The 16,885-nt window shown below is 41.7% G+C and overlaps 14 non-coding genes and 4 pseudogenes across 14 annotated transcripts; all 18 read right to left on the bottom strand.

Moving 5' to 3' along the window:
* Window positions 1-1,059: 1,059 nt before the first annotated feature.
* Window positions 1,060-1,220, bottom strand: LOC139531201 (U1 spliceosomal RNA). Its single transcript, XR_011666303.1, has one exon. It is a non-coding gene; the product is annotated as a U1 spliceosomal RNA (small nuclear RNA).
* Window positions 1,221-1,931: 711 nt separating this feature from the next.
* LOC139531228 (5S ribosomal RNA) lies at window positions 1,932-2,050 on the bottom strand. The gene has a single exon (XR_011666324.1). It is a non-coding gene; the product is annotated as a 5S ribosomal RNA (ribosomal RNA).
* Window positions 2,051-2,698: 648 nt separating this feature from the next.
* Window positions 2,699-2,859, bottom strand: LOC139531191 (U1 spliceosomal RNA). The gene has a single exon (XR_011666295.1). It is a non-coding gene; the product is annotated as a U1 spliceosomal RNA (small nuclear RNA).
* Window positions 2,860-3,570: 711 nt separating this feature from the next.
* On the bottom strand, window positions 3,571-3,689 carry LOC139531040 (5S ribosomal RNA). The gene has a single exon (XR_011666190.1). It is a non-coding gene; the product is annotated as a 5S ribosomal RNA (ribosomal RNA).
* Window positions 3,690-4,337: 648 nt separating this feature from the next.
* Window positions 4,338-4,501, bottom strand: LOC139531157 (U1 spliceosomal RNA). Its single transcript, XR_011666264.1, has one exon. It is a non-coding gene; the product is annotated as a U1 spliceosomal RNA (small nuclear RNA).
* Window positions 4,502-5,212: 711 nt separating this feature from the next.
* Window positions 5,213-5,331, bottom strand: LOC139531012 (5S ribosomal RNA). The gene has a single exon (XR_011666161.1). It is a non-coding gene; the product is annotated as a 5S ribosomal RNA (ribosomal RNA).
* A 654-nt stretch (window positions 5,332-5,985) lies between these two features.
* LOC139531200 (U1 spliceosomal RNA) lies at window positions 5,986-6,148 on the bottom strand. Its single transcript, XR_011666302.1, has one exon. It is a non-coding gene; the product is annotated as a U1 spliceosomal RNA (small nuclear RNA).
* Window positions 6,149-8,213: 2,065 nt separating this feature from the next.
* LOC139531029 (5S ribosomal RNA) lies at window positions 8,214-8,332 on the bottom strand. Its single transcript, XR_011666179.1, has one exon. It is a non-coding gene; the product is annotated as a 5S ribosomal RNA (ribosomal RNA).
* Window positions 8,333-8,996: 664 nt separating this feature from the next.
* On the bottom strand, window positions 8,997-9,128 carry LOC139531205 (U1 spliceosomal RNA; annotated as a pseudogene).
* A 711-nt stretch (window positions 9,129-9,839) lies between these two features.
* LOC139531203 (5S ribosomal RNA) lies at window positions 9,840-9,958 on the bottom strand. Its single transcript, XR_011666304.1, has one exon. It is a non-coding gene; the product is annotated as a 5S ribosomal RNA (ribosomal RNA).
* Window positions 9,959-10,622: 664 nt separating this feature from the next.
* LOC139531202 (U1 spliceosomal RNA) lies at window positions 10,623-10,754 on the bottom strand (annotated as a pseudogene).
* Window positions 10,755-11,462: 708 nt separating this feature from the next.
* LOC139531018 (5S ribosomal RNA) lies at window positions 11,463-11,581 on the bottom strand. The gene has a single exon (XR_011666168.1). It is a non-coding gene; the product is annotated as a 5S ribosomal RNA (ribosomal RNA).
* Window positions 11,582-12,235: 654 nt separating this feature from the next.
* Window positions 12,236-12,367, bottom strand: LOC139531204 (U1 spliceosomal RNA; annotated as a pseudogene).
* Window positions 12,368-13,078: 711 nt separating this feature from the next.
* LOC139531120 (5S ribosomal RNA) lies at window positions 13,079-13,197 on the bottom strand. Its single transcript, XR_011666228.1, has one exon. It is a non-coding gene; the product is annotated as a 5S ribosomal RNA (ribosomal RNA).
* A 663-nt stretch (window positions 13,198-13,860) lies between these two features.
* LOC139531168 (U1 spliceosomal RNA) lies at window positions 13,861-14,024 on the bottom strand. Its single transcript, XR_011666274.1, has one exon. It is a non-coding gene; the product is annotated as a U1 spliceosomal RNA (small nuclear RNA).
* Window positions 14,025-14,735: 711 nt separating this feature from the next.
* LOC139531215 (5S ribosomal RNA) lies at window positions 14,736-14,854 on the bottom strand. The gene has a single exon (XR_011666313.1). It is a non-coding gene; the product is annotated as a 5S ribosomal RNA (ribosomal RNA).
* Window positions 14,855-15,502: 648 nt separating this feature from the next.
* LOC139531180 (U1 spliceosomal RNA) lies at window positions 15,503-15,666 on the bottom strand. The gene has a single exon (XR_011666285.1). It is a non-coding gene; the product is annotated as a U1 spliceosomal RNA (small nuclear RNA).
* Window positions 15,667-16,377: 711 nt separating this feature from the next.
* LOC139531051 (5S ribosomal RNA) lies at window positions 16,378-16,497 on the bottom strand (annotated as a pseudogene).
* Between the last annotated feature and the right edge of the window lie 388 nt (window positions 16,498-16,885).

The raw sequence follows: 16,885 nt of genomic DNA, 5'->3' as shown, positions 1-16,885 counted from the left end.
AATTGCTCTTAGTAGTTCCATTGTCGTCACTTTGTCTTCTCCTTCCAACTCAATTGCCACCGTGTATTCTTTTCCATATTTCATCCCTTCTTTATCTTCCTTTTTCTTCCGTTGCGCTTTTTCGTTGTCTTTGTCCATTCCGTTTGTCTTTTCCATGTTGTCCGTCATAGTAAAAAATGAATCCAAAAAAACTCTCCCCCAAGCAGAAAAACTGCAAGGGGGAAGACTAACCAAACTTTAAACTATTCAACTGAAGAAAATAATAAATTATATTGCAAAAACCACTTAATTAACAAAAATAGCTCTCGAGCAAACACTCTCCAGCAAACACTCACTCACAGCTCAGACACTCGCACCTGTCGTCACTTCTCCAATCAGGAAATGCGCATTCAGGCTGGTTTGGCCGTAAGCGAAGGGACAACTCTTGGTACACCATATAGAGTTAAAGTGAGTCTGATAAACAGACAATGCATTTTCACCAATTAGATAAGCAGCTTGAACTTTGGGTCACTCAAAAAGGGGAAGAAATTACATATACTGTAGCCATCACTTTTTAGCACAGATAGTTGGATGAAATACAAACAAACCTTGCTAACATTTCAAAGCGAGGGCACATATTTCAGCCTTGTGGGAAAAAATTGACAAATACAATGACTTCTGACAAATACATCATTAGCAACAATTTCCCATGCAGCTAGCCTACTAGCCAGAATAAATACACAAAAGCTCTGAATGTTGAAAAACTATTGCATTGTTCTGTGCTAAGGAGGAGCGCATGTATGGACAATTTCATATTGTAAGCGCATGGGGCGCGTATGACACATCATGACTGGGGTTGGGGTTAGAGCGGCTTCTCAACTATCTCTTGATTGAAGTACCAGCGTGGCATAAATACCATGCTGCATTTCGCAACATGATGTTTCCACAAAATGCCAACAATGTTTCGCTACAAACAAATGTTTCCACCTTTCGATTGGTCCAAAAAATCTCTTTCAAAACTGACTTCAAAGATCTCCATAAGCACAAGTCAACCTCAAGGTTTATCATCAAACAAGACATCAGTGGAGAGCGCGAACGCAGTCCCCCACTACCATAAATTATGCAATCGAGATTTCCGCATTTGGGAAATTCGCAGGGGTCAGCACAGCCACAGTGCAATGGCTGAGCAGCCTTCTTGAACAGCCTTCTTGATCACGGTAGCTCCCTTGCCAGGTAAGTATGACTTTTACACATCGGTGGAGGGCAAGTCTCTCCAGTGCCAACATTTTCGTCTAACGGTAACCACTTTGTGTTCTGATAATATCACATCACTTCGACCTGCGTGAAATGCCGTTTAGGAATGCACTTGCAGACAGAGTGGTGAAAAAGTTGTTTATTTTGTTTACTAGATTATATCAGTGAACCACTAGATTCCCATCATGCAACACTGTAGAAAAAATCACCAATGACTTTTTAATATCTTAATTAACCTGTCTGATATCACAAATGTATGCGATATGACGAAATACAATCACATTCAGACACACACACAGACAAATGCATGAAACCAATTGATTTATTATCGATAACATCTCACATTCTCTTGTGCTTTTGATTTACTCCGTAAAAGAAGGGTTGTAATTCCACCATGGAAAACACAGGGCCATCAGACATCAGTCCAGTTCCTCTCCTCACCAGCATTAATTCCTCTGATCATTTGAACAGGGCGAGGGAGCACAAAGCACACACAAGCTATATTCAGTAACAATATTCTTATTTGTCTTATAAATAAAAGGCAGTTGCTCCCTGACAACACAAGGAACTTTGATCGTATTAAAAGGGCAGGGGAGACTAGCCCATATAAGCTGAATTTAGTCAATTCAGCATCAAACGCTTACTACAAGGCAGTGTTGCTGATTAAATAATGAGAGAGCACACCCTAGTGGACAAAATGCTTACAGCACCTGGTATTCCCAGGCAGTCTCCCATCCAAGTACTAACCAGGCCCGACCCTGCTTAGCTTCCGAGCTCAGACGAGATCTGGTGTATTCAGGTAGGTAAGGCCGTAAGCGAAGGAACAACTCTTGGTATACCATATAGAGTCAAAGTGAGTCTGATAAACAGACATTGCATTTTCACCAATTAGATAAGCAGCTTGAACATTGGGTCACTCAAAAAGGGGAAGAAATTACATATACTGTAGCCATCACTTTTTAGCACAGATAGTTGGATGAAATACAAACAAACCTTGCTAACATTTCAAAGCGAGGGCACATATTTCAGCCTTGTGGGAAAAAATAGACAAATACAATGACTTCTGACAAATACATCATTAGCAACAATTTCCCATGCAGCTAGCCTACTAGCCAGAATAAATACACAAAAGCTCTGAATGTTGAAAAACTATTGCATTGTTCTGTGCTAAGGAGGAGCGCATGTATGGACAATTTCATATTGTAAGCGCATGGGGCGCGTATGACACATCATGACTGGGGGTGGGGCTAGAGCGGCTTCTCAACTATCTCTTGATTGAAGTACCAGCGTGGCATAAATACCATGCTGCATTTCGCAACATGATGTTTCCACAAAATGCCAACAATGTTTCGCTACAAACAAATGTTTCCACCTTTCGATTGGTCCACAAAATCTCTTTCAAAACTGACTTCAAAGATCTCCATAAGCACAAGTCAACCTCAAGGTTTATCATCAAACAAGACATCAGGGGAGAGCGCGAACGCAGTCCCCCACTACCATAAATTATGCAATCGAGATTTCCGCATTTGGGAAATTCGCAGGGGTCAGCACAGCCACAGTGCAATGGCTGAGCAGCCTTCTTGAACAGCCTTCTTGATCACGGTAGCTCCCTTGCCAGGTAAGTATGACTTTTACACATCGGTGGAGGGCAAGTCTCTCCAGTGCCAACATTTTCGTCTAACGGTAACCACTTTGTGTTCTGATAATATCACATCACTTCGACCTGCGTGAAATGCCGTTTAGGAATGCACTTGCAGACAGAGTGGTGAAAAAGTTGTTTATTTTGTTTACTAGATTATATCAGTGAACCACTAGATTCCCATCATGCAACACTGTAGAAAAAATCACCAATGACTTTTTAATATCTTAATTAACCTGTCTGATATCACAAATGTATGCGATATGACGAAATACAATCACATTCAGACACACACACAGACAAATGCATGAAACCAATTGATTTATTATCGATAACATCTCACATTCTCTTGTGCTTTTGATTTACTCCGTAAAAGAAGGGTTGTAATTCCACCATGGAAAACACAGGGCCATCAGACATCAGTCCAGTTCCTCTCCTCACCAGCATTAATTCCTCTGATCATTTGAACAGGGCGAGGGAGCACAAAGCACACACAAGCTGCATTCAGTAACAATATTCTTATTTGTCTTATAAATAAAAGGCAGTTGCTCCCTGACAACACAAGGAACTTTGATCGTATTAAAAGGGCAGGGGAGACTAGCCCATATAAGCTGAATTTAGTCAATTCAGCATCAAACGCTTACTACAAGGCAGTGTTGCTGATTAAATATTGAGAGAGCACACCCTAGTGGACAAAATGCTTACAGAACCTGGTATTCCCAGGCAGTCTCCCATCCAAGTACTAACCAGGACCGACCCTGCTTAGCTTCCGAGATCAGACGAGATCGGGTGTATTCAGGTAGGTAAGGCCGTAAGCTAATGAACAACTCTTGGTATACCATATAGAGTTAAAGTGAGTCTGATAAACAGACATTGCATTTTCACCAATTAGATAAGCAGCTTGAACATTGGGTCACTCAAAAAGGGGAAGAAATTACATATACTGTAGCCATCACTTTTTAGCACAGATAGTTGGATGAAATACAAACAAACCTTGCTAACATTTCAAAGCGAGGGCACATATTTCAGCCTTGTGGGAAAAAATAGACAAATACAATGACTTCTGACAAATACATCATTAGCAACAATTTCCCATGCAGCTAGCCTACTAGCCAGAATAAATACACAAAAGCTCTGAATGTTGAAAAACTATTGCATTGTTCTGTGCTAAGGAGGAGCGCATGTATGGACAATTTCATATTGTAAGCGCATGGGGCGCGTATGACACATCATGACTGGGGGTGGGGCTAGAGCGGCTTCTCAACTATCTCTTGATTGAAGTACCAGCGTGGCATAAATACCATGCTGCATTTCTCAACATGATGTTTCCACAAAATGCCAACAATGTTTCACTACAAACAAATGTTTCCACCTTTCGATTGGTCCACAAAATCTCTTTCAAAACTGACTACAAAGATCTCCATAAGCACAAGTCAACCTCAAGGTTTATCATCAAACAAGACATCAGGGGAGAGCGCGAACGCAGTCCCCCACTACCATAAATTATGCAATCGAGATTTCCGCATTTGGGAAATTCGCAGGGGTCAGCACAGCCACAGTGCAATGGCTGAGCCTCGCCCTGGGTGAACAGCCTTCTTGATCACGGTAGCTCCCTTGCCAGGTAAGTATGACTTTTACACATCGGTGGAGGGCAAGTCTCTCCAGTGCCAACATTTTCGTCTAACGGTAACCACTTTGTGTTCTGATAATATCACATCACTTCGACCTGCGTGAAATGCCATTTAGGAATGCACTTGCAGACAGAGTGGTGAAAAAGTTGTTTATTTTGTTTACTAGATTATATCAGTGAACCACTAGATTCCCATCATGCAACACTGTAGAAAAAATCACCAATGACTTTTTAATATCTTAATTAACCTGTCTGATATCACAAATGTATGCGATATGACGAAATACAATCACATTCAGACACACACACAGACAAATGCATGAAACCAATTGATTTATTATCGATAACATCTCATATTCTCTGGTGCTTTTGATTTACTCCGTAAAAGAAGGGTTGTAATTCCACCATGGAAAACACAGGGCCATCAGACATCAGTCCAGTTCCTCTCCTCACCAGCATTAATTCCTCTGATCATTTGAACAGGGCGAGGGAGCACAAAGCACACACAAGCTGCATTCAGTAACAATATTCTTATTTGTCTTATAAATAAAAGGCAGTTGCTCCCTGACAACACAAAGAACTTTGATCGTATTAAAAGGGCAGGGGAGACTAGCCCAAATAAGCTGAATTTGGTCAATTCAGCATCAAACGCTTACTACAAGGGGGTGTTGCTGATTAAATAATGCAAGAGCACACCCTAGTGGACAAAATGCTTACAGCACCTGGTATTCCCAGGCAGTCTCCCATCCAAGTACTAACCAGGCCCGACCCTGCTTAGCTTCCGAGATCAGACGAGATCGGGTGTATTCAGGTAGGTAAGGCCGTAAGCGAAGGGACAACTCTTGGTACACCATATAGAGTTAAAGTGAGTCTGATAAACAGACATTGCATTTTCACCAATTAGATAAGCAGCTTGAACTTTGGGTCACTCAAAAAGGGGAAGAAATTACATATACTGTAGCCATCACTTTTTAGCACAGATAGTTGGATGAAATACAAACAAACCTTGCTAACATTTCAAAGCGAGGGCACATATTTCAGCCTTGTGGGAAAAAATGGACAAATACAATGAATTCTGACAAATACATCATTAGCAACAATTTCCCATGCAGCTAGCCTACTAGCCAGAATAAATACACAAAAGCTCTGAATGCTGAAAAACTATTGCATTGTTCTGTGCTAAGGAGGAGCGCATGTATGGACAATTTCATATTGTAAGCACATGGGGCGCGTATGACACATCATGACTGGGGGTGGGGTTAGAACGACTTCTCACCTATCTCTTGATTGAAGTACCAGCGTGGCATAAATACCATGCTGCATTTCACAACATGATGTTTCCACAAAATGCCAACAATGTTTCGCTACAAACAAATGTTTCCACCTTTTGATTAGTCCACCTTTCGATTGGTCCACAAAATCTCTTTCAAAACTGACTTCAAAGATCTCCATAAGCACAAGTCAACCTCAAGGTTTATCATTAAAAAAGACATCAGGAGACAGTCCCCCACTACCATAAATTATGCAATTGAGATTTCCGCATTTGGTTAATTCGCAGGGGTCAGCACAGCCAGAGTGCAATGGCTGAGCCTCGCCCTGGGTGAACCGCCTTCTTGATCACGGTAGCTCCCCTGCCAGGTAAGTATGACTTATACACATCGTGGGAGGGCAAGTCTCTCCAGTGCCAACATTTTCGTCTAACGGTAACCACTTTGTGTTCTGATAATATCACATCACTTCGACCTGCGTGAAATGCCGTTTAGGAATGCACTTGCAGACAGAGTGGTGAAAAAGTTGTTTATTTTGTTTACTAGATTATATCAGTGAACCACTAGATTCCCATCATGCAACACTGTAGAAAAAATCACCAATTACTTTTTAATATCTTAATTATTAACCTGTCTGATATCACAAATGTATGCGATATGACGAAATACAATCACATTCAGACACACACACAGACAAATGCATGAAACCAATTGATTTATTATCGATAACATCTCACATTCTCTTGTGCTTTTGATTTACTCCGTAAAAGAAGGGTTGTAATTCCACCATGGAAAACACAGGGCCATCAGACATCAGTCCAGTTCCTCTCCTCACCAGCATTAATTCCTCTGATCATTTGAACAGGGCGAGGGAGCACAAAGCACACACAAGCTGCATTCAGTAACAATATTCTTATTTGTCTTATAAATAAAAGGCAGTTGCTCCCTGACAACACAAGGAACTTTGATCGTATTAAAAGGGCAGGGGAGACTAGCCCATATAAGCTGAATTTAGTCAATTCATGTTGTCCGGTCCTCTGGCAGTCTCTATGGGGGTACCACAGGGTTCAATTCTCGGGCCGACTCTTTTCTCTGTATACATCAATGATGTTGCTCTTGCTGCGGGCGATTCCCTGATCCACCTCTACGCAGACGACACCATTCTATATACTTCCGGCCCTTCCTTGGACACTGTGCTATCTAACCTCCAAACGAGCTTCAATGCCATACAACACTCCTTCCGTGGCCTCCAACTGCTCTTAAACGCTAGTAAAACCAAATGCATGCTTTTCAACCGTTCGCTGCCTGCACCCGCACGCCCGACTAGCATCACCACCCTGGACGGTTCCGACCTAGAATATGTGGACATCTATAAGTACCTAGGTGTCTGGCTAGACTGCAAACTCTCCTTCCAGACTCATATCAAACATCTCCAATCCAAAATCAAATCAAGAATCGGCTTTCTATTCCGCAACAAAGCCTCCTTCACTCACGCCGCCAAACTTACCCTAGTAAAACTGACTATCCTACCGATCCTCGACTTCGGCGATGTCATCTACAAAATAGCTTCCAATACTCTACTCAGCAAACTGGATGCAGTTTATCACAGTGCCATTCGTTTTGTTACTAAAGCACCTTATACGACCCACCACTGCGACCTGTATGCCCTAGTCGGCTGGCCCTCGCTACATGTTCGTCGTCAGACCCACTGGCTCCAGGTCATCTACAAGGCTATGCTAGGTAAAGTGCCGCCTTATCTCAGTTCACTGGTCACGATGGCTACACCCACCCGCAGCACGCGCTCCAGCAGGTGTATCTCACTGATCATCCCTAAAGCCAAAACCTCATTTGGACGCCTTTCCTTCCAGTTCTCTGCTGCCTGCGACTGGAACGAATTGCAAAAATCTCTGAAGTTGGAGACTTTTATCTCCCTCAACAACTTTAAAAATCTGCTATCCGAGCAGCTAACCGATCGCTGCAGCTGTACATAGTCCATCTGTAAACTACCCACCCAATTTACCTACCTCACCCCCCATACTGCTTTTATTTATTTACTTTTCTGCTCTTTTGCACACCAGTATCTCTTCTTGCACATGATCATCTGATGATTTATCACTCCAGTGTTAATCTGCTAAATTGTAATTATTCGATTTATTGCCTACCTCATGCCTTTTGCACACATTGTATATAGATTCTCTTTTTTTTTTTTTTTCTACCATGTTATTGACTTGTTTATTGTTTACTCCATGTGTAACTCTGTGTTGTCTGTTCACACTGCTATGCTTTATCTTGGCCAGGTCGCAGTTGCAAATGAGAACTTGTTCTCAACTAGCCTACCTGGTTAAATAAAGGTGAAATAAAAAATAAATAAAAAATAAAAAACGCTTACTACAAGGCAGTGTTGCTGATTAAATAATGCAAGAGCACACCCTAGTGGACAAAATACTTACAGCACCTGGTATTCCTAGGCAGTCTCCCATCCAAGTACTAACCAGGCCCGATCCTGCTTAGCTTCCGAGATCAGACGAGATCGGGTGTATTCAAGTAGGTAAGGCCGTAAGCGAAGGAACAACTCTTGGTACACCATATAGAGTCAAAGTGAGTCTGATAAACAGACATTGCATTTTCACCAATTAGATAAGCAGCTTGAACTTTGGGTCACTCAAAAAGGGGAAGAAATTACATATACTGGAGCCATCACTTTTTAGCACAGATAGTTGGATGAAATACAAACAAACCTTGCTAACATTTCAAAGCGAGGGCACATATTTCAGCCTTGTGGGAAAAAATGGACAAATACAATGACTTCTGACAAATACATCATTAGCAACAATTTCCCATGCAGCTAGCCTACTAGCCAGAATAAATACACAAAAGCTCTGAATGTTGAAAAACTATTGCATTGTTCTGTGCTAAGGAGGAGCGCATGTATGGACACTTTCATATTGTAAGCGCATGGGGCGCGTATGACACATCATGACTGGGGGTGGGGTTAGAGCGGCTTCTCAACTATCTCTTGATTGAAGTACCAGCGTGGCATAAATACCATGCTGCATTTCGCAACATGATGTTTCCACAAAATGCCAACAATGTTTCGCTACAAACAAATGTTTCCACCTTTTGATTAGTCCACCTTTCAATTGGTCCACAAAATCTCTTTCAAACCTGACTTCAAAGATCTCCATAAGCACAAGTCAACCTCAAGGTTTATCATTAAACAACACATCAGGAGAGAGCGCGAACGGAGTCCCCCACTACCATAAATTATGCAATCCATTTGGGAAATTCTCAGGGGTCAGCACAGCCAGAGTGCAATGGCTGAGTCTCGCCCTGGGTGAACCGCCTTCCAGGTAAATATGACTTATACACATCGGTGGAGGGCAAGTCTCTCCAGTGCCAACATTTTCGTCTAACGGTAACCACTTTGTGTTCTGATAATATCACATCACTTCGACCTGCGTGAAATGTCGTTTAGGAATGCACTTGCAGACAGAGTGGTGAAAAAGTTGTTTATTTTGGTTACTAGATTATATCAGTGAACCACTAGATTCCCATCATGCAACACTGTAGAAAAAATCACCAATGACTTTTTAATATCTTAATTAACCTGTCTGATATCACAAATGTATGCGATATGACGAAATACAATCACATTCAGACACACACACAGACAAATGCATGAAACCAATTGATTTATTATCGATAACATCTCACATTCTCTTGTGCTTTTGATTTACTCTGTAAAAGAAGGGTTGTAATTCCACCATGGAAAACACAGGGCCATCAGACATCAGTCCAGCTCCTCTCCTCACCAGCATTAATTCCTCTGATCATTTGAACAGGGCGAGGGAGCACAAAGCACACACAAGCTGCATTCAGTAACAATATTCTTATTTGTCTTATAAATAAAAGGCAGTTGCTCCCTGACAACACAAGGAACTTTGATCGTATTAAAAGGGCAGGGGAGACTAGCCCATATAAGCTGAATTTAGTCAATTCAGCATCAAACGCTTACTACAAGGCAGTGTTGCTGATTAAATAATGCAAGAGCACACCCTAGTGGACAAAATGCTTACAGCACCTGGTATTCACAGGCAGTCTCCCATCCAAGTACTAACCAGGCCCGACCCTGCTTAGCTTCCGAGATCAGATGAGATCGGGTGTATTCAGGTAGGTAAGACCGTAAGCGAAGGAACAACTCTTGGTACACCATATAGAGTCAAAGTGAGTCTGATAAACAGACATTGCATTTTCACCAATTAGATAAGCAGCTTGAGCTTTGGGTCACTCAAAAAGGGGAAGAAATTACATATACTGCAGCCATCACTTTTTAGCACAGATAGTTGGATGAAATACAATCAAACCTTGCTAACATTTCAAAGCGAGGGCACATATTTCAGCCTTGTGGGAAAAAATGGACAAATACAATGAATTCTGACAAATACATCATTAGCAACAATTTCCCATGCAGCTAGCCTACTAGCCAGAATACATACACAAAAGCTCTGAATGTTGAAAAACTATTGCATTGTTCTGTGCTAAGGAGGAGCGCATGTATGGACAATTTCATATTGTAAGCGCATGGGGCGCGTATGACACATCATGACTGGGGGTGGCGTTAGAGCGGCTTCTCAACTATCTCTTGATTGAAGTACCAGCGTGGCATAAATACCATGCTGCATTTCGCAACATGATGTTTCCACAAAATGCCAATAATGTTTCGCTACAAACAAATGTTTCCGCCTTTTGATTAGTCCACCTTTCGATTGGTCCACAAAATCTCTTTCAAAACTGACTTCAAAGATCTCCATAAGCACAAATCAACCTCAAGGTTTTACATCAAACAAGACATCAGGGGAGAGCGCGAACGCAGTCCCCCACTACCATAAATTATGCAATCCATTTGGGAAATTGGCAGGGGTCAGCACAGCCAGAGTGCAATGGCTGAGTCTCGCCCTGGGTGAACCGCCTTCCAGGTAAATATGACTTATATACATCGGTGGAGGGCAAGTCTCTCCAGTGCCAACATTTTCGTCTAACGGTAACCACTTTGTGTTCTGATAATAACACATCACTTCGACCTGCGTGAAATGCCGTTTAGGAATGCACTTGCAGACAGAGTGGTGAAAAAGTTGTTTATTTTGTTTACTAGATTATATCAGTGAACCACTAGATTCCCATCATGCAACACTGTAGAAAAAATCACCAATGACTTTTTAATATCTTAATTAACCTGTCTATCACAAATGTATGCGATATGACGAAATACAATCACATTCAGACACACACACAGACAAATGCATGAAACCAATTGATTTATTATCGATAACATCTCACATTCTCTTGTGCTTTTGATTTACTCTGTAAAAGAAGGGTTGTAATTCCACCATGGAAAACACAGGGCCATCAGACATCAGTCCAGCTCCTCTCCTCACCAGCATTAATTCCTCTGATCATTTGAACAGGGCGAGGGAGCACAAAGCACACACAAGCTGCATTCAGTAACAATATTCTTATTTGTCTTATAAATAAAAGGCAGTTGCTCCCTGACAACACAAGGAACTTTGATCGTATTAAAAGGGCAGGGGAGACTAGCCCATATAAGCAGAATTTAGTCAATTCAGCATCAAACGCTTACTACAAGGCAGTGTTGCTGATTAAATAATGCAAGAGCACACCCTAGTGGACAAAATGCTTACATCACCTGGTATTCCCAGGCAGTCTCCCATCCAAGTACTAACCAGGCCCGACCCTGCTTAGCTTCCGAGATCAGAAGAGATCGGGTGTATTCAGGTAGGTAAGGCCGTAAGCGAAGGAACAACTCTTGGTACACCATATAGAGTCAAAGTGAGTCAGATAAACAGACATTGCATTTTCACCAATTAGATAAGCAGCTTGAACTTTGGGTCACTCAAAAAGGGGAAGAAATTACATATACTGTAGCCATCACTTTTTAGCACAGATAGTTGGATGAAATACAAACAAACCTTGCTAACATTTCAAAGCGAGGGCACATATTTCAGCCTTGTGGGAAAAAATGGACAAATACAATGACTTCTGACAAATACATCATTAGCAACAATTTCCCATGCAGCTAGCCTACTAGCCAGAATAAATACACAAAAGCTCTGAATGTTGAAAAACTATTGCATTGTTCTGTGCTAAGGAGGAGCGCATGTATGGACAATTTCATATTGTAAGCGCATGGGGCGCGTATGACACATCATGACTGGGGGTGGGGTTAGAGCGGCTTCTCAACTATCTCTTGATTGAAGTACCAGCGTGGCATAAATACCATGCAACATGATGTTTCCACAAAATGCCAACAATGTTTCGCTTCAAACAAATGTTTCCACCTTTTGATTAGTCCACCTTTCAATTGGTCCACAAAATCTCTTTCAAACCTGACTTCAAAGATCTCCATAAGCACAAGTCAACCTCAAGGTTTATCATTAAACAACACATCAGGAGAGAGCGCGAACGGAGTCCCCCACTACCATAAATTATGCAATCCATTTGGGAAATTCGCAGGGGTCAGCACAGCCAGAGTGCAATGGCTGAGTCTCGCCCTGGGTGAACCGCCTTCCAGGTAAATATGACTTATACACATCGGTGGAGGGCAAGTCTCTCCAGTGCCAACATTTTCGTCTAACGGTAACCACTTTGTGTTCTGATAATATCACATCACTTCGACCTGCGTGAAATGTCGTTTAGGAATGCACTTGCAGACAGAGTGGTGAAAAAGTTGTTTATTTTGGATACTAGATTATATCAGTGAACCACTAGATTCCCATCATGCAACACTGTAGAAAAAATCACCAATGACTTTTTAATATCTTAATTAACCTGTCTGATATCACAAATGTATGCGATATGACGAAATACAATCACATTCAGACACACACACAGACAAATGCATGAAACCAATTGATTTATTATCGATAACATCTCACATTCTCTTGTGCTTTTGATTTACTCTGTAAAAGAAGGGTTGTAATTCCACCATGGAAAACACAGGGCCATCAGACATCAGTCCAGCTCCTCTCCTCACCAGCATTAATTCCTCTGATCATTTGAACAGGGCGAGGGAGCACAAAGCACACACAAGCTGCATTCAGTAACAATATTCTTATTTGTCTTATAAATAAAAGGCAGTTGCTCCCTGACAACACAAGGAACTTTGATCGTATTAAAAGGGCAGGGGAGACTAGCCCATATAAGCTGAATTTAGTCAATTCAGCATCAAACGCTTACTACAAGGCAGTGTTGCTGATTAAATAATGCAAGAGCACACCCTAGTGGACAAAATGCTTACAGCACCTGGTATTCACAGGCAGTCTCCCATCCAAGTACTAACCAGGCCCGACCCTGCTTAGCTTCCGAGATCAGATGAGATCGGGTGTATTCAGGTAGGTAAGACCGTAAGCGAAGGAACAACTCTTGGTACACCATATAGAGTCAAAGTGAGTCTGATAAACAGACATTGCATTTTCACCAATTAGATAAGCAGCTTGAGCTTTGGGTCACTCAAAAAGGGGAAGAATTACATATACTGTGGCCATCACTTTTTAGCACAGATAGTTGGATGAAATACAAACAAACCTTGCTAACATTTCAAAGCGAGGGCACATATTTCAGCCTTGTGGGAAAAAATGGACAAATACAATGACTTCTGACAAATACATCATTAGCAACAATTTCCCATGCAACTAGCCTACTAGCCAGAATAAATACACAATAGCTCTGAATGTTGAAAAACTATTGCATTGTTCTGTGCTAAGGAGGAGCGCATGTATGGACAATTTCATATTGTAAGCGCATGGGGCGCGTATGACACATCATGACTGGGGGTGGGGTTAGAGCGGCTTCTCAACTATCTCTTGATTGAAGTACCAGCGTGGCATAAATACCATGCTGCATTTGGCAACATGATGTTTCCACAAAATCCCAACAATGGTTCGCTACAAACAAATGTTTCCACCTTTTGATTAGTCCACCTTTCAATTGGTCCAGAAAATCTCTTTCAAAACTGACTTCAAAGATCTCCATACGCACAAGTCAACCTCAAGGTTTATCATCAAACAAGACATCAGGGGAGAGCGCGAACGCAGTCCCCCACTACCATAAATTATGCAATCGAGATTTCCACATTTGGGAAATTCGCAGGGGTCAGCACAGCCACAGTGCAATGGCTGTGCCTCGCCCTGGGTGAACCGCCTTCTTGATCACGGTAGCTCACTTGCCAGGTAAGGATTACTTATACACATCGGTGGAGGGCAAGTCTCTCCAGTGCCAACATTTTCGTCTAACGGTAACCACTTTGTGTTCTGATAATATCACATCACTTCGACCTGCGTGAAATGCCGTTTAGGAATGCACTTGCAGACAGAGTGGTGAAAAAGTTGTTTATTTTGTTTACTAGATTATATCAGTGAACCACTAGATTCCCATCATGCAACACTGTAGAAAAAATCACCAATGACTTTTTAATATCTTAATTAACCTGTCTGATATCACAAATGTATGCGATATGACGAAAAACAATCACATTCAGACACACACACAGACAAATGCATGAAACCAATTGATTTATTATCGATAACATCTCACATTCTCTTGTGCTTTTGATTTACTCCGTAAAAGAAGGGTTGTAATTCCACCATGGAAAACACAGGGCCATCAGACATCAGTCCAGTTCCTCTCCTCACCAGCATTAATTCCTCTGATCATTTGAACAGGGCGAGGGAGCACAAAGCACACACAAGCTGCATTCAGTAACAATATTCTTATTTGTCTTATAAATAAAAGGCAGTTGCTCCCTGACAACACAAGGAACTTTGATCGTATTAAAAGGGCAGGGGAGACTAGCCCATATAAGCTGAATTTAGTCAATTCAGCATCAAACGCTTACTACAAGGCAGTGTTGCTGATTAAATAATGCAAGAGCACACTCTAGTGGACAAAATGTTTACAGCACCTGGTATTCCCAGGCAGTCTCCCATCCAAGTACTAACCAGGCCCGACCCTGCTTGGCTTCCGAGATCAGATGAGATCGGGTGCATTCAGGTAGGTAAGGCCGTAAGCGAAGGAACAACTCTTGGTACACCATATAGAGTCAAAGTGAGTCTGATAAACAGACATTGCATTTTCACCAATTAGATAAGCAGCTTGAACTTCGGGTCACTCAAAAAGGGGAAGAAATTACATATACTGTAGCCATCACTTTTTAGCACAGATAGTTGGATGAAATACAAACAAACCTTGCTAACATTTCAAAGCGAGGGCACATATTTCAGCCTTGTGGGAAAAAATGGACAAATACAATGACTTCTGACAAATACATCATTAGCAACAATTTCCCATGCAGCTAGCCTACTAGCCAGAATAAATACACAAAAGCTCTGAATGTTGAAAAACTATTGCATTGTTCTGTGCTAAGGAGGAGCGCATGTATGGACAATTTCATATTGTTAGCGCATGGGGCGCGTATGACACATCATGACTGGGGGTGGGGTTAGAGCGGCTTCTCAACTATCTCTTGATTGAAGTACCAGCGTGGCATAAATACCATGCTGCATTTGGCAACATGATGTTTCCACAAAATGCCAACAATGTTTCGCTACAAACAAATGTTCCCACCTTTCGATTGGTCCACAAAATCTCTTTCAAAACTGACTTCAAAGATCTCCATAAGCACAAGTCAACCTCAAGGTTTATCATCAAACAAGACATCAGGGGAGAGTGCGAACGCAGTCCCCCACTACCATAAATTATGCAATCGAGATTTCCGCATTTGGGAAATTCGCAGGGGTCAGCACAGCCAGAGTGCAATGGCTGAGCCTCGCCCTGGGTGAACCGCCTTCTTGATCACGGTAGCTTCCTTGACAGGTAAGTATGACTTATACACATCGGTGGAGGGCAAGTCTCTCCAGTGCCAACATTTTCGTCTAACGGTAACCACTTTGTGTTCTGATAATATCACATCACTTCGACCTGCGTGAAATGCCGTTTAGGAATGCACTTGCAGACAGAGTGGTGAAAAAGTTGTTTATTTTGTTTACTAGATTATATCAGTGAACCACTAGATTCCCATCATGCAACACTGTAGAAAAAATCACCAATGACTTTTTAATATCTTAATTAACCTGTCTGATATCACAAATGTATGCGATATGACGAAATACAATCACATTCAGACACACACACAGACAAATGCATGAAACCAATTGATTTATTATCGATAACATCTCACATTCTCTTGTGCTTTTGATTTACTCCGTAAAAGAAGGGTTGTAATTCCACCATGGAAAACACAGGGCCATCAGACATCAGTCCAGTTCCTCTCCTCACCAGCATTAATTCCTCTGATCATTTGAACAGGGCGAGGGAGCACAAAGCACACACAAGCTGCATTCAGTAACAATATTCTTATTTGTCTTATAAATAAAAGGCAGTTGCTCCCTGACAACACAAGGAACTTTGATCGTATTAAAAGGGCAGGGGAGACTAGCCCATATAAGCTGAATTTAGTCAATTCAGCATCAAACGCTTACTACAAGGCAGTGTTGCTGATTAAATAATGCAAGAGCACACCCTAGTGGACAAAGTACTTACAGCACCTGGTATTCCTAGGCAGTCTCCCATCCAAGTACTAACCAGGCCCGATCCTGCTTAGCTTCCGAGATCAGACGAGATCGGGTTGTATTCAAGTAGGTAAGGCTGTAAGCGAAGGAACAACTCTTGGTACACCATATAGAGTCAAAGTGAGTCTGATAAACAGACATTGCATTTTCACCAATTAGATAAGCAGCTTGAACTTTGGGTCACTCAAAAAGGGGAAGAAATTACATATACTGTAGCCATCACTTTTTAGCACAGATAGTTGGATGAAATACAAACAAACCTTGCTAACATTTCAAAGCGAGGGCACATATTTCAGCCTTGTGGGAAAAATGGACAAATACAATGACTTCTGACAAATACATCATTAGCAACAATTTCCCATGCAGCTAGCCTACTAGCCAGAATAAATACACAAAAGCTCTGAATGTTGAAAAACTATTGCATTGTTCTGTGCTAAGGAGGAGCGCATGTATGGACAATTTCATATTGTAA

The sequence above is a fragment of the Salvelinus alpinus genome, chromosome 9 (genome assembly GCF_045679555.1).
Source record: "Salvelinus alpinus chromosome 9, SLU_Salpinus.1, whole genome shotgun sequence".
Taxonomy (NCBI): domain Eukaryota; kingdom Metazoa; phylum Chordata; class Actinopteri; order Salmoniformes; family Salmonidae; genus Salvelinus; species Salvelinus alpinus.
The sequence above is the reverse complement of the archived record's forward strand: the minus strand, read 5'-3'. Positions and strand labels throughout refer to the sequence as shown.